General features: G+C 45.4%; 1 long non-coding RNA gene across 1 annotated transcript in view; it reads left to right on the top strand.

The window, feature by feature from the left end:
- The first annotated feature begins 2,509 nt into the window (after nt 1-2,509).
- The window catches only part of LOC122444154, a 61,586-nt gene continuing 49,034 nt past the window's right edge, over nt 2,510-15,061 (top strand). Inside the window, exons 1-4 of the long non-coding RNA XR_006270181.1 lie at nt 2,510-2,612; nt 2,783-2,983; nt 6,267-6,405; nt 9,053-9,129. This is a non-coding gene — a long non-coding RNA (uncharacterized LOC122444154). The remainder of the gene's footprint in view (nt 2,613-2,782; nt 2,984-6,266; nt 6,406-9,052; nt 9,130-15,061) is intronic.

Below are 15,061 nucleotides of genomic sequence, written 5' to 3'. Positions count from 1 at the left end.
GTAAGTACTTGACAAATGGTCCTTATTTCTATAGACTGGCAGGGTGGTTTAGGGAGCTGAAATAAAATAATTTTCTTTGCTGAGTTTGGCTTTGCCCTAATTTTAGGGTCCCAACTGATGAACTTCTGTTTTCTCTTAAAACATCACGCTGGGGAGGGAGGTGGGAGGGGGGATCGGGATGGGAAATACATGTAAATCCATGGCTGATTCATGTCAATGTTTGGCAAAAACCACTACAATATTGTAATTAGCTTCCAACTAATAAAAATAAGTGGGAAAAAAAAATCACGCTGAGTCCTGACAAGTGGAGGTGCCCTGGTTGCCAAGGAGGGAAAGTTCTTCCAGAGGCTGGGCAGGCACCGGAAACAAGGGAAATGTGGTTCTTCTTGTCCCCTGACAAAGTAACCCTGGATTTTCCAGCCTAGAGGAACATTGTCTAATCTGCGTGGGTGCTTCTCATCTTTCTCTGTCCTGACCCTTCTTTGGCTGCTTGTCTGAGGGAAACTAATTGATGAAAATAAACTTTCTTTGTCTTCTGTGGATGCTCATCCAAATGTGAAGCACCCAAAGAGAGGCTGCAAGCCTGGGCTCTGCCATCATTTAGAAATGAAAATTATGGCAAGCAATTTATCCTTTTGGGTGTCATTTGCTCATCAGTTAAAAAGAGACCCTCTGCTCTTCTTATTCAAAAGGCTAATATGAGGATGAAATACAATTTGGGAAGATATTTTTGCAACATAGAGGGTCACTAAATACAATGCACCATTTAATTATCAATCCTTTCTATAGCTTTTTCTAGCCTCCAGTATCTACTAGCCATTTTTAGTTTCATCAGCTGCCTTAAAACATTCTCCTTAAATTCTTTCCATTTTTGGCCAAACCCCTGATTGGCAACCATAATTCACATTCTTGCTGAGGGACACTTGAAGTCGGCTTTCACTCCTAACCAGGTTTCCAAAGCCGGATTTATATTTCTTTTTTAAAAAGGGAAATGAAAACGTCTATAGAAAGGTTGTCTGGCAACCAGATAAAAGAAGAAATTTCTTTCAGGCTTTCCAAGAAGACAGAATGGGTGTCTTGAAATATAAATTACTTTTTAATGGTGTCTTGAAAAGGTGTTATTCTCAACCATCTGCCTCTCTTACCCCGCTCCTGACTATGGCCTGTGCAAGCAATTAAACCATTGTGTGTCCTTAAATTGAATAAAAGTAGAGATATTTTAGGAGATAGAAGAAATCTTAGAGGTTTCCTGGTTTATCCATTTATTTCTTGAAGTAGGGAAGTGGAATTTAGAACAGGTAAAAGATTTCCACTTGATCTCTAGCTTTTCAGTGCTGAGCCAAGGTCAGATGCAGGGCTCCTGACTCCCAGTTCAGGGTCTCACCACTAGGCTGAAGATAAGATACAAGCATGAATAACTGCAATGGAGTCAGAGAATGGTATTCTAAGTATAATACTAGGTCTCAAAGTCCAAACTGACGATAAGGGTGACAAATAGTCCAAGGCCCTAGGCCAAGGGGACATCATTTTGCATTTGGGTTGGAGGGCATAGATGGCACTTCAGATGTCTACCTTGGAGGTAAAACATCTGTTCTGTTGAATTCCAACTGTGTCTATTTCACAGAGAAAGGACAGTTGGTTGGCATCCTTTCTTCTAGCTCAGAATGTTCCAGTTACTATGGCATTTCTGCTCTGATTTAAGTCCTCATGGTCTGCTCTAGAGGAAAGCTTTGTGACTTTCCTGGAGTGCCATGTTATGGAGAATAAGAGTAGGGGGAGTAGGGGGAACACATGTCTGATCAAATCCCATGATAGTGAACTCCCCATGCCTGGCCAAACTCCCTTGTCCTTAATACAAGTCAACTCTGCTTGAGTTACATAGGCCAATGCCTGGGGCTTGGAAATACTTGTTTTACAAGACCTCACTGTGATAGAACATTCCTCCCTCCCTGTATCTTTCTCATAGAAACAAGTTTCTTTTTTTTTTTTTTTTTAATTTTAAAGATTTTTTTTTTTTTAATGTGGACCATTTTTAAAGTCTTTATTGAATTTGTTATAATATCGTTTCTGTTTTATGTTCTGGTTTTTTGGCCCTGGAGGCATGTGGGATCTTAGCTGCCTGACCAGAATTTGAACCCACGTTGTCTGCTTTGGAAGGTGAAGTCGTAACCACTGGACTGCCAGGGAAGTCCCCTAGAAATGAGTTTCTTATAGTCCAGAGGGAGTGGAGTCTACCTGAGGTCATGGCTTGCCCCTCTCTACTTCTGTCTCTGTTCCAGGCCTGGGTAATATAGTACAGGGCTCTTGGTCCTCCGCAGTGCACAGTGCACCGCATACCAACTTATCCTGCTGGCCCCCGGGTCTTCCCTGGAGCCCTGAGGGTCATGCCCTGTGGTAGAGTTTCAGGGAGTTATGTATAGTTAATTATCTGCCAGGTGGGGGTTGGGCAGTGACTCCCAGGCTAGGGGAATTGAAGTGCTAAGAAGTTCTATGTATGAGGGATTCTAGGCACGCAGAATCACAGAGTCCTAAAGCTGGAAGGGTGTTAGGATTACCTGTGCCGCTAGAGATGGCTTTGCTGTGGGAACGTCAGGATCTGGCTGCAGCACACGGTCACTGAGCATGCAGAGACTTGGCAGAGGAAAACACATGTGTTCGTGGAGACCTTTCAACTAGGAACTGAGCGAGAAGGCAGAGGAAGAGATGGGAGGGTTCCCCGCAGCCCTGAGAGATGAAGTGTCCTAAGGACACACTGCAGTTCTCTTTTCTGTGCTCCCATCAGGTAGACCTGCTTTCTCGAGGAGCCGATTTGAGGGGGTGAGGAGAAGTCCTCTTCATTAGATGAGAGGAGAGAAGCCAGATGTTTGCAGCTGGAGTTGGCTATGCGACGCCTGCCACCTGCTGCTGCTAATTTGTTCCTGGGTCGACCATCTGACCTTCTGCCCACGAAATGAAACAGTGAAACACTCCTTCTGCCAACACAGTAAGTGAAACGGTTTTCTTCCCACTGTTTGATCATAAAAGTGGCGTGTCTGTGCCTGTTGGTACTTGAAGGTGCCAGCTATTCATGTCATCTGCTGCCTGGATCCTGGACCAGTTGAGGACTAGGCATAGGAGTCCAAAAGGGCTCAGAGCACCCGCCTTATTCCCATCCAAAGAGAATAGTCTTCCCTATCTTAATGGAGCCGATGACAGCTATTCAGATGCTAGGACATCTCCCTGTATCGGCAGATGGGACATAAAGGGAACAGAGAAGATGGGGAAGAGAGAAGGCATAAATCCTTATTCTAAGATCTGGTTCAGAACGAGGAGGAGAAAATGGCTCCTCTACATCCATTTTATTCTTCCTCAGTGAAATGACTTCTCTCTGTACCTCCAACTGTGGTTCTTACCTGTTGTCCTGGAGGCTGTCTTCTGCTTAGGTTGTTTACCTAGCCCACCCAGCGCCGAACACAGGGTAAGTTTCTCAGCAAATCCATGTTGAGATCTGGGATTACATCTTGGTGAATCAGGAACAATCCACTTCTGCCGGTGGTTGTCCTAGGTTGGGTCTTCACTGAGACAAGGATTTGGGGGCCACAGGTTTATTCAGGAAGTGAATCTAGGAAACATCAGTGGAGGAAGAGGAAAGTGAGACAGGGAAGGGAGGCAGTCAGCGAAGAGGTGTTATCAAGCACCCACTTGGGCACCAGAGATTACACCCCTGAGGAACTCTACCACCAGTGAACAAAAGTTCTGGAGTCCTCCCAGTTGGAGTGAGGGAGCTGGGTGTTTGTTTCCCACACTCCGTTGGCCATCCTTTGGCTGCTTTTCTAGCCCTCCCAGGCTGTGTGAGGCACATGATACACAATTTGTGCTTTTTGAAGAAAACCCCATCTCGCAGGTAGGTGTGAGCCCCTCCCCAAGTCCCGGTGGTTTGTCTGGGTTTTTTGTTGCCTTTCTCACCAGAGGCTGTCTAAGCTCCACTCTTGGGTAGAATGTACTGCGGCAGCCTCCAACAGCTCAACCACTTGTGCTGACAACACTCCCTCTAAGAACTGTCAACCTCTGAGACATACAGGAAAATGGCAGCTTTGCACAAAGCTCCAAAACCGATTCCTTAACTGGACAAGGTCATATAGAAACTGTCAGGATAGAGTGGCAGGTACTACAGTCCTTCAGAAACTCCATGACATGCCAGCTGCTGCCAAGCTGCTGACTTCATTTCAGATATTGACTACTGGAAAGTGAACTGGCTTCTGACAAGTTTCTTCTTTCTCTGAGTTTGGGGTGGATCCTGCCTGCTTTCTACTTGCCCATTCGAAATGCTGGCATGGGCACCATGCCCCTTGGAGTGGCTGCCTGGACCCACCTCCTGAGGCCATTCTATGGCTTTCCCTGGGATGAATGGAACATGAATAGGGAAGAAGAGTCCTAGGAAGGCTGCATGTCAAATGGATCCTTCACCCAAACTTTCTGGCTGCAGTCCTGTTCCCTGCTCTCAGGCATCTCTGTTCTGCCCAGACCACTTGAGAGGCCCCCTTGGCTGGTCTTCGGGTCTCCTCTGGTCCTTTTTCAGGGTGAGATCCAAAACATGGTAACTTAATGTGTTGCCCCCTAGGGCTGAATTTTCTGGTGGACTTGCTGACCAGTGGGGTCTTTCTTGACGAACTTCCTTTTGGAGCCTCTGGGGTCACATCCCTGTAGAGGTGAGGCAGTGGATTTTCAGGGGACTGTTTGTGAATTCTGCTAAACTTAGAGATGGTCTAGTGTGAAATGTATTCTAGGCTACAGGTCAAACATCTTCAAGGACAGACATCTTCATTAGTTTTCTTGATGCAAGTAGAATAGTTTGGGAGGTTCCTGACATGAAGCCAGGGAAAACACCACGTGACAATGAAGGCAGAGATCAAAGTGATGCTTCTAAAGCTAAGGGATGCTAAAGATTGCCAGAAACCAACAGAAGCTAGGGCAGCAGCGTGGAACAATTTCTTTCTTGGACCTCAGAAGGAAGGAATCATTTTGATCCTGGACTTCTTGCCTCTAGAACTGAGAGAATTGTGAATGAGGATATTTCTGCCATTTAAGCTACCCTGTTTATGGTGCTTTGTTACGGCAGCCCTAGCAAACCAATACAACACTCAAATCTTCTTTTTCAGAGATGGTGATAAACTTGATCTTGCCAATTCAAAGCAAACTTGGGAGTCTGCAGGTGAATTAGGCTCTTTTGAATAAATAGTAATTCCTATTTTCCTCTCCTTCTTTTCCCTCCTGTCTTTCTCACCAGGCCATGGCCCTACATGGAGGCGTCTGTCCTCTCAGGATTCTGCCATGTCTGTTTTTCCCTTCGTTACATTGGCTGTAAAATGTTCTGTGTCTGTTGCTGAAGTGTCTATTCCCCACGCCTCCCCTGTATTGGGTCACTGGATCCAACCCATTTACTCAACTTTAATACCCTCATCTTAAATGTGAGGTTTGGCTAGGGTCAGCCTCACCTGCACCTGTCTTTAGTGATGTAGGGGCAGGATGGGTTCAAGTAACGGAACACTTTGGATGTTGTCCTGAACCTATATCTGAGGTCACAATCTATCAGGGCTGGAGATGGTGATCCCAGGACACTCCTCTGCCATCCCAGACCTGTCATACCTCCACTTTGCCTCTCCTTTGACCACCCATGTGTCAGGGGACCTTCTGTGAGGCCAAGGTGTCTGAGCTCTGTGGTATCATTGCAGTAAAAACTGGAAACATTCTGAAATGCTATCAACAATGGGAAGAAGGTTAAATAAGTGAAGATTTTTCGCATTATGGAATACTATGCAGCCATTAAAAAGTGCCAGGGATCTCTCTTTACCCTGAAACAAAAAGAATTTCAAGACATGCTGTGTCTTGAACAACATGCTGTGTCTAGAACAACATGTGTGGTATGGCTCCATTTTTGTGAAAACAAAAAACTATATACATGTATAGGGATACAAATGCATAGAAAACCCTGGATGGACACAGTGTTAAGAGCAATACCCAAAAGAGACATGAATTGGGAGAGAAGAGCAGGTATGTGAGAGAGGAGGTTACTTTTTCCTCCATGTCTTTTTGTATGATATGACATATTAACAGAATAAAATTTTGACAAGTAAAAAATAAACAAACCACCCCTTCCAAAATAGCATGAACTGTTCTGCGAATAGCCTACCTGTCCCTTTTCTCAATAATTAACCCGTTCACTCTTTTTTCAGTCTGAAAAGTCTCAGGCATACTTGTTGGCTTAATTGTACCTCTCTTTCACTCAGGTATTGCCAGCACAAAACTTGAGCGAATAAATAAAGGACCAGAGAATACAGATCCCAACTGCCCTCCAGACCATAGCTGGTGCTGTCACAGAGGGCTTCGGCAATCCAAAAGGAATAAAGTTGAACCAAGTAACAAGGGGTAATCAATATCTTATTCATGTTAAACCTGCCCGAACGCCCTCCATTCTGCGATTCGCCACACAGACAATCGATCTGCTTCTCTTCTGGTGGAACATGGGCACTCTAAAAATTTTCATTTATATCTATATTCATTTTTAAGAAGAGAACTTCACTTTCTGGTGCAATTTCTTATCTCTGTAAAACCCATGGATTAATAGCAGAGTTTCAGAGTGCTTGGTGTTTGACTCAGCTCTGCATACTAAGTAAACATTCTCTGAGGAATAGTTCTTGGGTCAGGACAAGGATAATAATGTTCATTAATAACCATCACTCATTACATGGTTCATCTTCCCCTGAGCTCTTCTAACCTACGGTTTATAAACGCTCTTTAATGCGCCAAGTGCCCTGGGCCCCCTTGAGGCGGACACATACTGGGAGGGAGGGTAATTGCTGCTGTCGTGATGAACCATGGCCTGTGTACACTGCATTCCCAGATCACTTCTCCTGTGTCTGGAGCAGAGGGTTAATGGTCACAGTCCAGAACCGCTCGGGACAGGGAGTGGCAGAATCTAATTACTGGCTCTTGTGCGTGGACCCACGTGTGTGTCTTTATGAACAGGATGAGCTGAAGCAATCTCCAAGAGTCTATGCTAATGACCTTCTGGAAGTTATTGTTATTTGGAAGGCCCTAAGGAAATTATATCTTTATTGTGAGTCTAAATTGTCCTCTATTAACTCTCTCCATTGCCTTACCTGATTCTTATTGCTCTGAAATCTTCTTGATCCAGCTGCAACTAAATTACCTCCTCATTTTGTTCAGGAGAACCTAGATTATTTGTTTGTGTAACCACTGTCCCCAGTGTAGATCCTTGTCCTCATATATTCCTGCCTCCCCTCCACAGCAGCCCCCTCCCCATCTGGTAGATTTCTCATGGGAACAAGTACACAATTCCCTCTTTCTGAACAAGTTGGATGAGATTTTTGTTTCCTGCTTTTTGAAGATGTGACTTGGACACCTTCAACTAAAGGTTCTTGAACCTTTATTTTCTCATCTTTGAGTAGGTGACAGTTGTTTGAAGTCAGAAAGAAAAAGCAGGGTTGATGGTGAACATTATTATAATCATGGTTGAAACTTGAAACAGTATTGTTAACATGATTTTTTTTTTTTTTTTTCTGGTTAGTGTTTGTGTTCCTGTAATATATAACCACATTTATTTTGCCAGTGGGTAAACTCTATATTCTCTGGAACCCCTGGAAAACAACATTTCTCTGTTAACATGCAGGTGATTATCCTGCCTGTATATACATCCCCTTGTCATGAATCTTCTGGGTAGACATCTTTTTTTCCTATAAAGGCAAAAGCTAAAATGTAAAAAACATGTCACCGGACAAGAGATTAGGGAATTATTCTTCTTAAACCAAATGAATACCCAAACAGATCAGCTTCCCAAAGTGAAGTGAGAGCTGCTCAAACTGTGCCTGGGAGTATTCATAAAAGGAAGAGATGCCTCTGCCCACAGCTTGTCATTTCATTGTTCCCCAACCCTGCAGGCAGCAAAGACCTGAAGCATTGATCTTTTGAAGGGTGAAGCCTGCCATCTAGTGGCTACTCAGTAGAATTACCCATCATGTTATTGAGTTTAAGAATGGCAACTATCGGAATTTACCAGAGGCTACAAGCACATACTCACAAGCACCACCTGAATTTGGGCTGTGGTTATTCTGTAATAATAAGAATGTTAAAGCTTGACAATGACCACCAGCGCATCTTTGCCGTTAGGAAGCAGGTGAGAAGCTGGATGCTGGAGAGGGAGCTGTTCTGTGCTGTCAGTTTCCTTCCCTAGAATCCATAATGCTGAAAAGTGGGACCATCTGGGACGCCAGTGACTGCAGCCGCCTCCAGTTCTAGACAAATGGGGAATTTCTTAAAGCGCCCTTCTGATGAGCAGACAAACTTCAGGCTTTTTAGCTAAAGTGCCATTTGTGGGTGCACCTGGGAAGATGATAGCAGGTGGGGAGGGAGCACACCCAGTTCAGGAGGCTGATCTGTCTATTGGGTGCTCGACACAGGAAAAGCAATGATGCCTGCTGGCGGCTGAGGGATTTCCCTTCAACCTGGACAAATGGGGATGAAAAAAAATGAGAGCATCTTTTTTGAGCGTTCCCTGTGGCTTTTGCTTTTTAAAGGTTAGAGAACATCTGGAAGGGTTTGCTTAAAAACAAAAAACAAAACACCAAACCTATTGGTTGGATTTCAGTGATTTTTATCACAACCTGCTCCTGCTTTCTACAGGTTGTATGAGTTGGAAAATGATAGGGGAAGGTTGCTCCTATGATATACGCAGTCTATCTAAAGGTCAGAGCATGGACAAAAGGGGAAACTTGGGCCTATTAAGATTCCAAATTCACATAAGAAGTAAGAACAAGGTTGAAGGGATGAGTAATTTACACATGTTCAGACACAGCTGCAAAATTCTTTCCAGTTTTCCCATCTGTGAGTTGGAAATGAAGGGAATGAGCAAATTTGCCTACTGATTGTCTTCCAATGATATTAAGGTGGTGGGACAACCTCTAAGGATGTTAGAGTAGCAGTTAAATGTATATGCTATTTAAAGAGACTCACTGACAGATTAAATATGATGGCTTTTCCTTTTCTTTTTTAATAGCTCCACCTGATTCAGTCAAGTTGGAAACAGAAAATCACCTTGAAGTACACGTTCCTTGTTCTGCAAAGGATGCTTGAGTAGTTTCCCTTGGTTATGTAAATGTCAGACGAGTAGGCCTGTCATCCCAGGAGAAGGGAGTAACAAGACATCTTGTACTTTCAATGGTTTAGAAAAGGTTTCCTCACATCTGGTGGGAGGTTGGTACAGAACAGCAGCGGGAGGGCTGTGAGCTGCAGGCAAGTGTGGTCAAGTCAGATGAAAATTAATTAAATGCCCCTTGGATTCAATTGCTCACTCCCTGTTTTCAAAACACTTGTCTTACCTTGACTTTTGTGCCCAGATCCTCTTGTTTCTTTCCCCCGCTTCACTGGCTGCTTTTCCCTTCCCTCCTTTGTAAGATCATGCTCCTCGACCATCTGCTGGTCTCCCTCAAGGGTTTGGTCCTGCAGAAGCATTTTCAAAAAAGTAAAATCAAGAGTCAAAAAGGAACACATCAAAGATTTTATGTAACCCATTGATTAATGAAGAAACCAGAAGGTGTTAGATTCAGGGAGAATTTGAAAAAGAGTCATATATACTCAGGAATGGGCTTCTCTCGTGGCTCACACAGTGAAAAGCCCACGTGCAATGCAGGAGACATGTGTTCAACCCCTGGGTTGAGAAGATCCCCCTGGAGAAAGAAATGGCAACCCACTCCAGCGGTCTTGCCTGGAGAATTCCAGGGACAGAGGAGTCTGGAGGGCTACAGTCCTTGGGGTCACAAAGAGTTGGACACGACTGAGTGACTGACACACCCACACACACGCACACGCATGCACATGCTCAGGAATGCTGAAACGACTTTGCTAGTAGATGCAAAATGGTTAATATACAACAGTAAATGTGAGAGTTGCACTATAAAGAAAGCTGAGTGCCGAAGAATGGGTGCTTTTGAACCGTGGTGTTGGAGAAGACTCTTGAGAGCCCCTTGGACTGTAAGTAGATCCAATCAGTCCATCCTAAAGGAGATCAGTCCTGAATATTCTTTGGAAGGACTGATGCTGAAGCTGAAACTCCAAAACTTTGGCCACCTGATGCGAAGAACCGACTCATTGGCAAAGATCCTGATGCTGGGAAGAATTGGAGGCGGGAGCAGAAGGGGACGACAGAGGATGAAATTGTTGGGTGGCATCACTGATGTGATGGACATGAATTTGAGTAGGCTCCGGGTGTTGGTGATGGACAGGGAAGTCTGGCGGGCTGTAGTCTATGAGGTTGCAAAGAGTCGGACACGACTGAGCAACTAAACTGAACTGAACAACAGTAAAATGTAATTCTTGAGGGCATTTTTTTATAGGGTAAAAATTAATTGTATCTATTGGGACAGAATTTATTCACCATGCTATGGACAATGATCATTTGCATTAATGTAAGTTTCTTTCTTTCTTTCTTTTTTTTAAAAATTAACCCTCTATTCCTAGAAAGTTGTAAAACAGCCTGGCCAATGGGAAGACCATCAAAGGGGCATAGCTCTATAGAATCAGATGATCCACAGAAGGTCTACTGGACAATGCCCAGAGTGAGTGATCTCTGCGGCCCATTTATGAGGTCTTGACAATTTCCCCTGACAGTCCTGAGCTCTCTAATCATTCTGTTCCCTTTGGGCAATCTCACCTAAGCCCTAGCTTCAATTACTTCCAACAACAGCTGACTTTCAAGTTCATATCTTTGGTTTAGTTCCCTTGGCTCCAAACCCATACATCCATATGTTTCCCTGACAACTCCTCTTAGATGTTTTTGAGAAGGTAATTTCCCAAGGTCATTTGCTTGTTAGAAGAACTGAACTATTAGTTCTTCCAACAGGTTCTTCTTGTTAGAAGGACTTCAGGCTATTCTATTAGTATTTCAGAACTGGAGCTAGAAACCTGTTACGTTAACAGCAGGTGGTTCTGTAAGTGCCCTGATAGAAGGAGCTGGAACCTAGGCATTTGACCCCCTTCTCTCTTTGTCATATGCTAGTGGTGCTTTGGGTTGGGGAGACCCCCTTCCAGGGCCCAAGAGTGGGCTCTTGTCAAGACTCATATGCTAACCAAGCAAAAGACCTTTTGTGAAAGGGCTCTTGAGAGGAGAGTCTCGGGGTAAGGGAGCCAGGAGAACTGCTCTGCTTCCCGTGTCACGGCTTCAGGTTCTCCGGTGGAGGGGTTTGCCCTCTGCCTTGTCTCTGGCCCGTCATCTTGCTCATGCTCAGGTTTTATCCCACCCAGGCGCCCTTCTTGGTGGCATGCGCATCTCTCAGTTCAGATGGTTTCCAGCGCGAGCCTTTCTGGGAGGCTGAAAGGATGTCTTGGAGGCTCCTTCCTTTTGACCCTCCTGCATTCTTCTGGTTGGGTTTGGTGGCAGCTTGGGGACGACAGAGGATGAGATGGTTGGATGGCATCACTGACTCAATGGACAAGAGTTTGGGTAAACTCCGGGAGTTGGTGATGGACAGGGAGGCCTGGCGGCTGCAGTCCATGGGGTTGCAAAGAGTTGGACACGACTGAGTGACTGAACTGAACTGAACTGTCAGCAATTCCAGGTTCCTGATTGGGACCTCCCGGTGGAGGCAGGTGGTTTCTGTTAACAGTTCCCTAACAGTGGAGTGGGAGGGGGGTCCTCTGAGAAGGAGAAAGCTGGAGACACAGACACTGCTACTTCTAGGACAGAACTTCAGATAAGAGACTCTGTTGCCCGCTTTCTCTGGTGAGTGTTGTTGCCCGGGTGAAGAGTCAGGAGTAGGTGATCCTGTTAGAGCAGGCAGGTAGCTAGGTAGGAACAGAGAAATGGGGGCAGGGGCCAGGTGGCAGGAAATCACTCGTCTTGTTAACAGCAGGGTTCCACAGGCAGACGGAGGAGGGCAGAAAGCTTCAGACTGACAGCAAACAACACATTTTGGGTAATAAGGGTCAGAGTAGCAGACAAAGCAAGGGCAGGAAAGGCAGGGATCTCCTGCATCCGAATGTAAGCGTTTGCTCACTGTGCTCTCATTATAAGATTAACTTTACAGATAAGAAGTACTCATCCTGCCCCTCCTGCACCGATGCCCTGACACTTCTGATGTAAATGAAAAAGGGACAAGAATCCCTCCTCCTCTCGGGAAAATGTATCTGGGATGAAAATCAGGGAGTTCTGTTTAGTTACTCAGTCGTGTCTGACTCTCTGCAACCCCATGGATTACAGCGCCCCAGGCCTCCCTGTCCATCACCAGCTCCCAGAGCTTGCTCAAACCCACATCCATCGAGTCAGCGATACCATCCAACCATCTAATCCTCTGTCGTTCCCTTCTCCTCCTCCTCCAGTGAATATTCCGCCCCTTCATTTGTATGCCACCCCCTAACCAGTTTAGGGCTTCCCTGGTAGCTCAGCTGGGAAAGAATCCACCTATGATGCAGGAGACCCCAGTTTGATTCCTGGGTGGGGAAGTTCCCCTGGAGAAGGGATAGGCTACCCACTCCAGTATTGGGCTTCCTGGTGACTCAGACAATACAGAAGCCACCTGCAGTGCTGGAGACCTGGGTTTGATCCCTCGGTTGGGAAAATCCCCTGGAGGAGAGCATGGCTACCCACTCCAGTATTCTTGCCTGGAGAATCACATGGATGGAGGAGCCTCGTAGGCTACAGTCCGTGGGGTTGCAAAGACTGACTGAACATAACCGGCTTGCCAAAGAAGCCCAGGGCAGCAGCAGCTCTTCACCTGTCTGCCTGCTCTCCCTCTGAGAGCGTGCTGCTATGCTCCGCTTATTCTTCACCAGCTGAGCTACCAGGGAAGCCCTCTGAGTGTGTATCCTTGCTTAAATAAACTTTCACTTTACTTTCTTAACCTCTCTGCTTCATTTCTGAATTTTTTTTTGCTATGAGGAAAGAGCCTCAGATTCACTGGCAACAATACCTCTTTCCTACGGCTCAATTTTCAGAGCCTGCTCTTCTGGTGTTGTGCCCTTGATCTAGCTAACTCTTAGTTTTTCTTGTGTGAGAAAGAGGCCTCCAGCCTGGGCGGAGTGTAGGAATACGGTATGGGTGTGTGGGGGTGTGTGTGTGTGTATTGGTGGGGGTTCCCACAAGATGTTTCCCAGGTCTTCTGAGGATGTCATGATCTTCTAGCCCCACCCCACTGCCGTCCCCCTTCAACGCCTCCTTTCTTCAGGAAGAACAAGAATGAAGCCCTGTTGAGTCCTAATTGGCCCCATAAGGTTAGTAGCACATTTTGACCTGAGCAGGTGCTTATTTCTTCCGAAGTAGTCTATTTTTCTTCACTTTCTGCCTTCCCAGCCCCAAGCCTAGAGACTGTTCGGTCAGTGGGTGATCAGATGAAAACAAATGATACAGAGGTGAGGGTAGCCAGGAGTCATGACCCTCGTTCAATACCTGTGGAAAAGTGAATTTGTGCCTGGTAGAAAGTATATGGGAAATATTCTTAAGCAGGGGGAGCCCTGCTTCCAGCCAAGTCTGACTGCTTGCTTGTTCTTTATTCTTTTTCTCTGCCATGAAGTCGTCTTGTATGCAGTTCTTCCCTGTGAGGGCAAAGCCCATCTCAGTGGGGGTTTTATTTTCTTTATTGGAAGCGTGAGCAAGGGAGGGGTCAGGTTGCCTGTCCTTGGTGTTGACACGAAGACCGGGGAAGATGCATTTTACTTCACTTTGTGTTCCCTGAATTGTAAACCTTAACAAAGCATTCTGGAAAATAAGTTCTAGTGAGAAGAGAACTGTAAACTGGGGAGCTGAGGGACTGAACTGGAAGGAGCACTCATTTTCCCTCATTTGTTCAAGTTACAGATGAACCACTTCAGAGGTCAGAGAAATGGGTTCTGCCACAGTCTCAACGACGGACCTGAGTCTTTTGCAGCATCATGAACCGACCCCAAGCCCCTACACATGTCCACAGAGGGCAGTGGGCTGAGGGTGGGAGAGGCAGCCTTGCCCAGGGATTCCTCTTCCCAGACTTTGGGTCTGCCCGGGGCTGTGTTCCCAGCCACTTTGCTGTGGGTGACTCCGAGTGGCGGTTGGCTTTCAGGTCCCAAGTACACTCTCAGCCTGCCCTTATGAGAACATTCCTAGTCTTACGAGATCAAAGGCTTTTCTGCAGCCAGAGAATTCTACACACATCTCCTTTGAACTCCTGCAACTCTGAAAAGTCAAAAACATCCCCACCAACACGTCATTTTGGAAGGCTCTTTTCCCTTTCTTTTCTATCAAAACTGTCTGAAACCACTTTCTAGATGAAATTGCTATTTGGTGCAGTACTTCAAGTGTGAATGCCTTAGAAGCCACCTTTAATTCTTTTGAATTAGAGAGAAGAGCCCTCTTTTTTAGGGTCTTTCTCTAGGAGTGAGGTGATTTCCTCTCCTACCAACTGTTTTCCTCCCTTTTCAGCAGGGTCACCATCTTTTGATTGTATCTGGTGAAAAGGAGGCTTTAAAGAATATTATTAAATGGATATATAATTCATATATTATATATGGTGAAGAACCCGCCTGCCAATGTAGGAGCTGCAGGAGATATGAATTTGATCCCTGGGTCAGGAAGATTCCCTGGAGAAATGGTAACCCCCTCCAGTACTCCTGTGTGGAGACTCTCACGGACAGAGGAGCCTGGTGGGTGACCGTCCATAAGGTCACAGAGTCGGACATGACTGAAGCGACTCAGCATGCACATAAAGTTGTACCAATTAGTGAGTTTTCGTATATTTCAAAGTTGTACATCCATCACTACCATCTAATTCCAGAACATTTCATCATTCCAAAAAGAAACTTGATATCCATCAGCAGCCTCTCTCTTTAATTCCCTTTCCCCAACTCCTGGCAATCACCATTCTACTTTCTGTTTCTATAGGTTTGCCTATTCTGGACATTTCACGTAAATGGAATCATGCAGTATTTGGCCTTTTGCGTCTGGCTTCTTTAATATATTTAAGGTTCATCCATACTGTAACATGTATCAGTACTTCATTCTTCCTCATTGATGAGTAATATTGCATTGTTTGGATATACCACA

This window comes from Cervus canadensis, chromosome 6 (genome assembly GCF_019320065.1).
Source record: "Cervus canadensis isolate Bull #8, Minnesota chromosome 6, ASM1932006v1, whole genome shotgun sequence".
Taxonomy (NCBI): Eukaryota; Metazoa; Chordata; class Mammalia; order Artiodactyla; family Cervidae; genus Cervus; species Cervus canadensis.
Note: the sequence above shows the minus strand (reverse complement) of the source record. Positions and strands in the feature narration are given on the sequence as shown.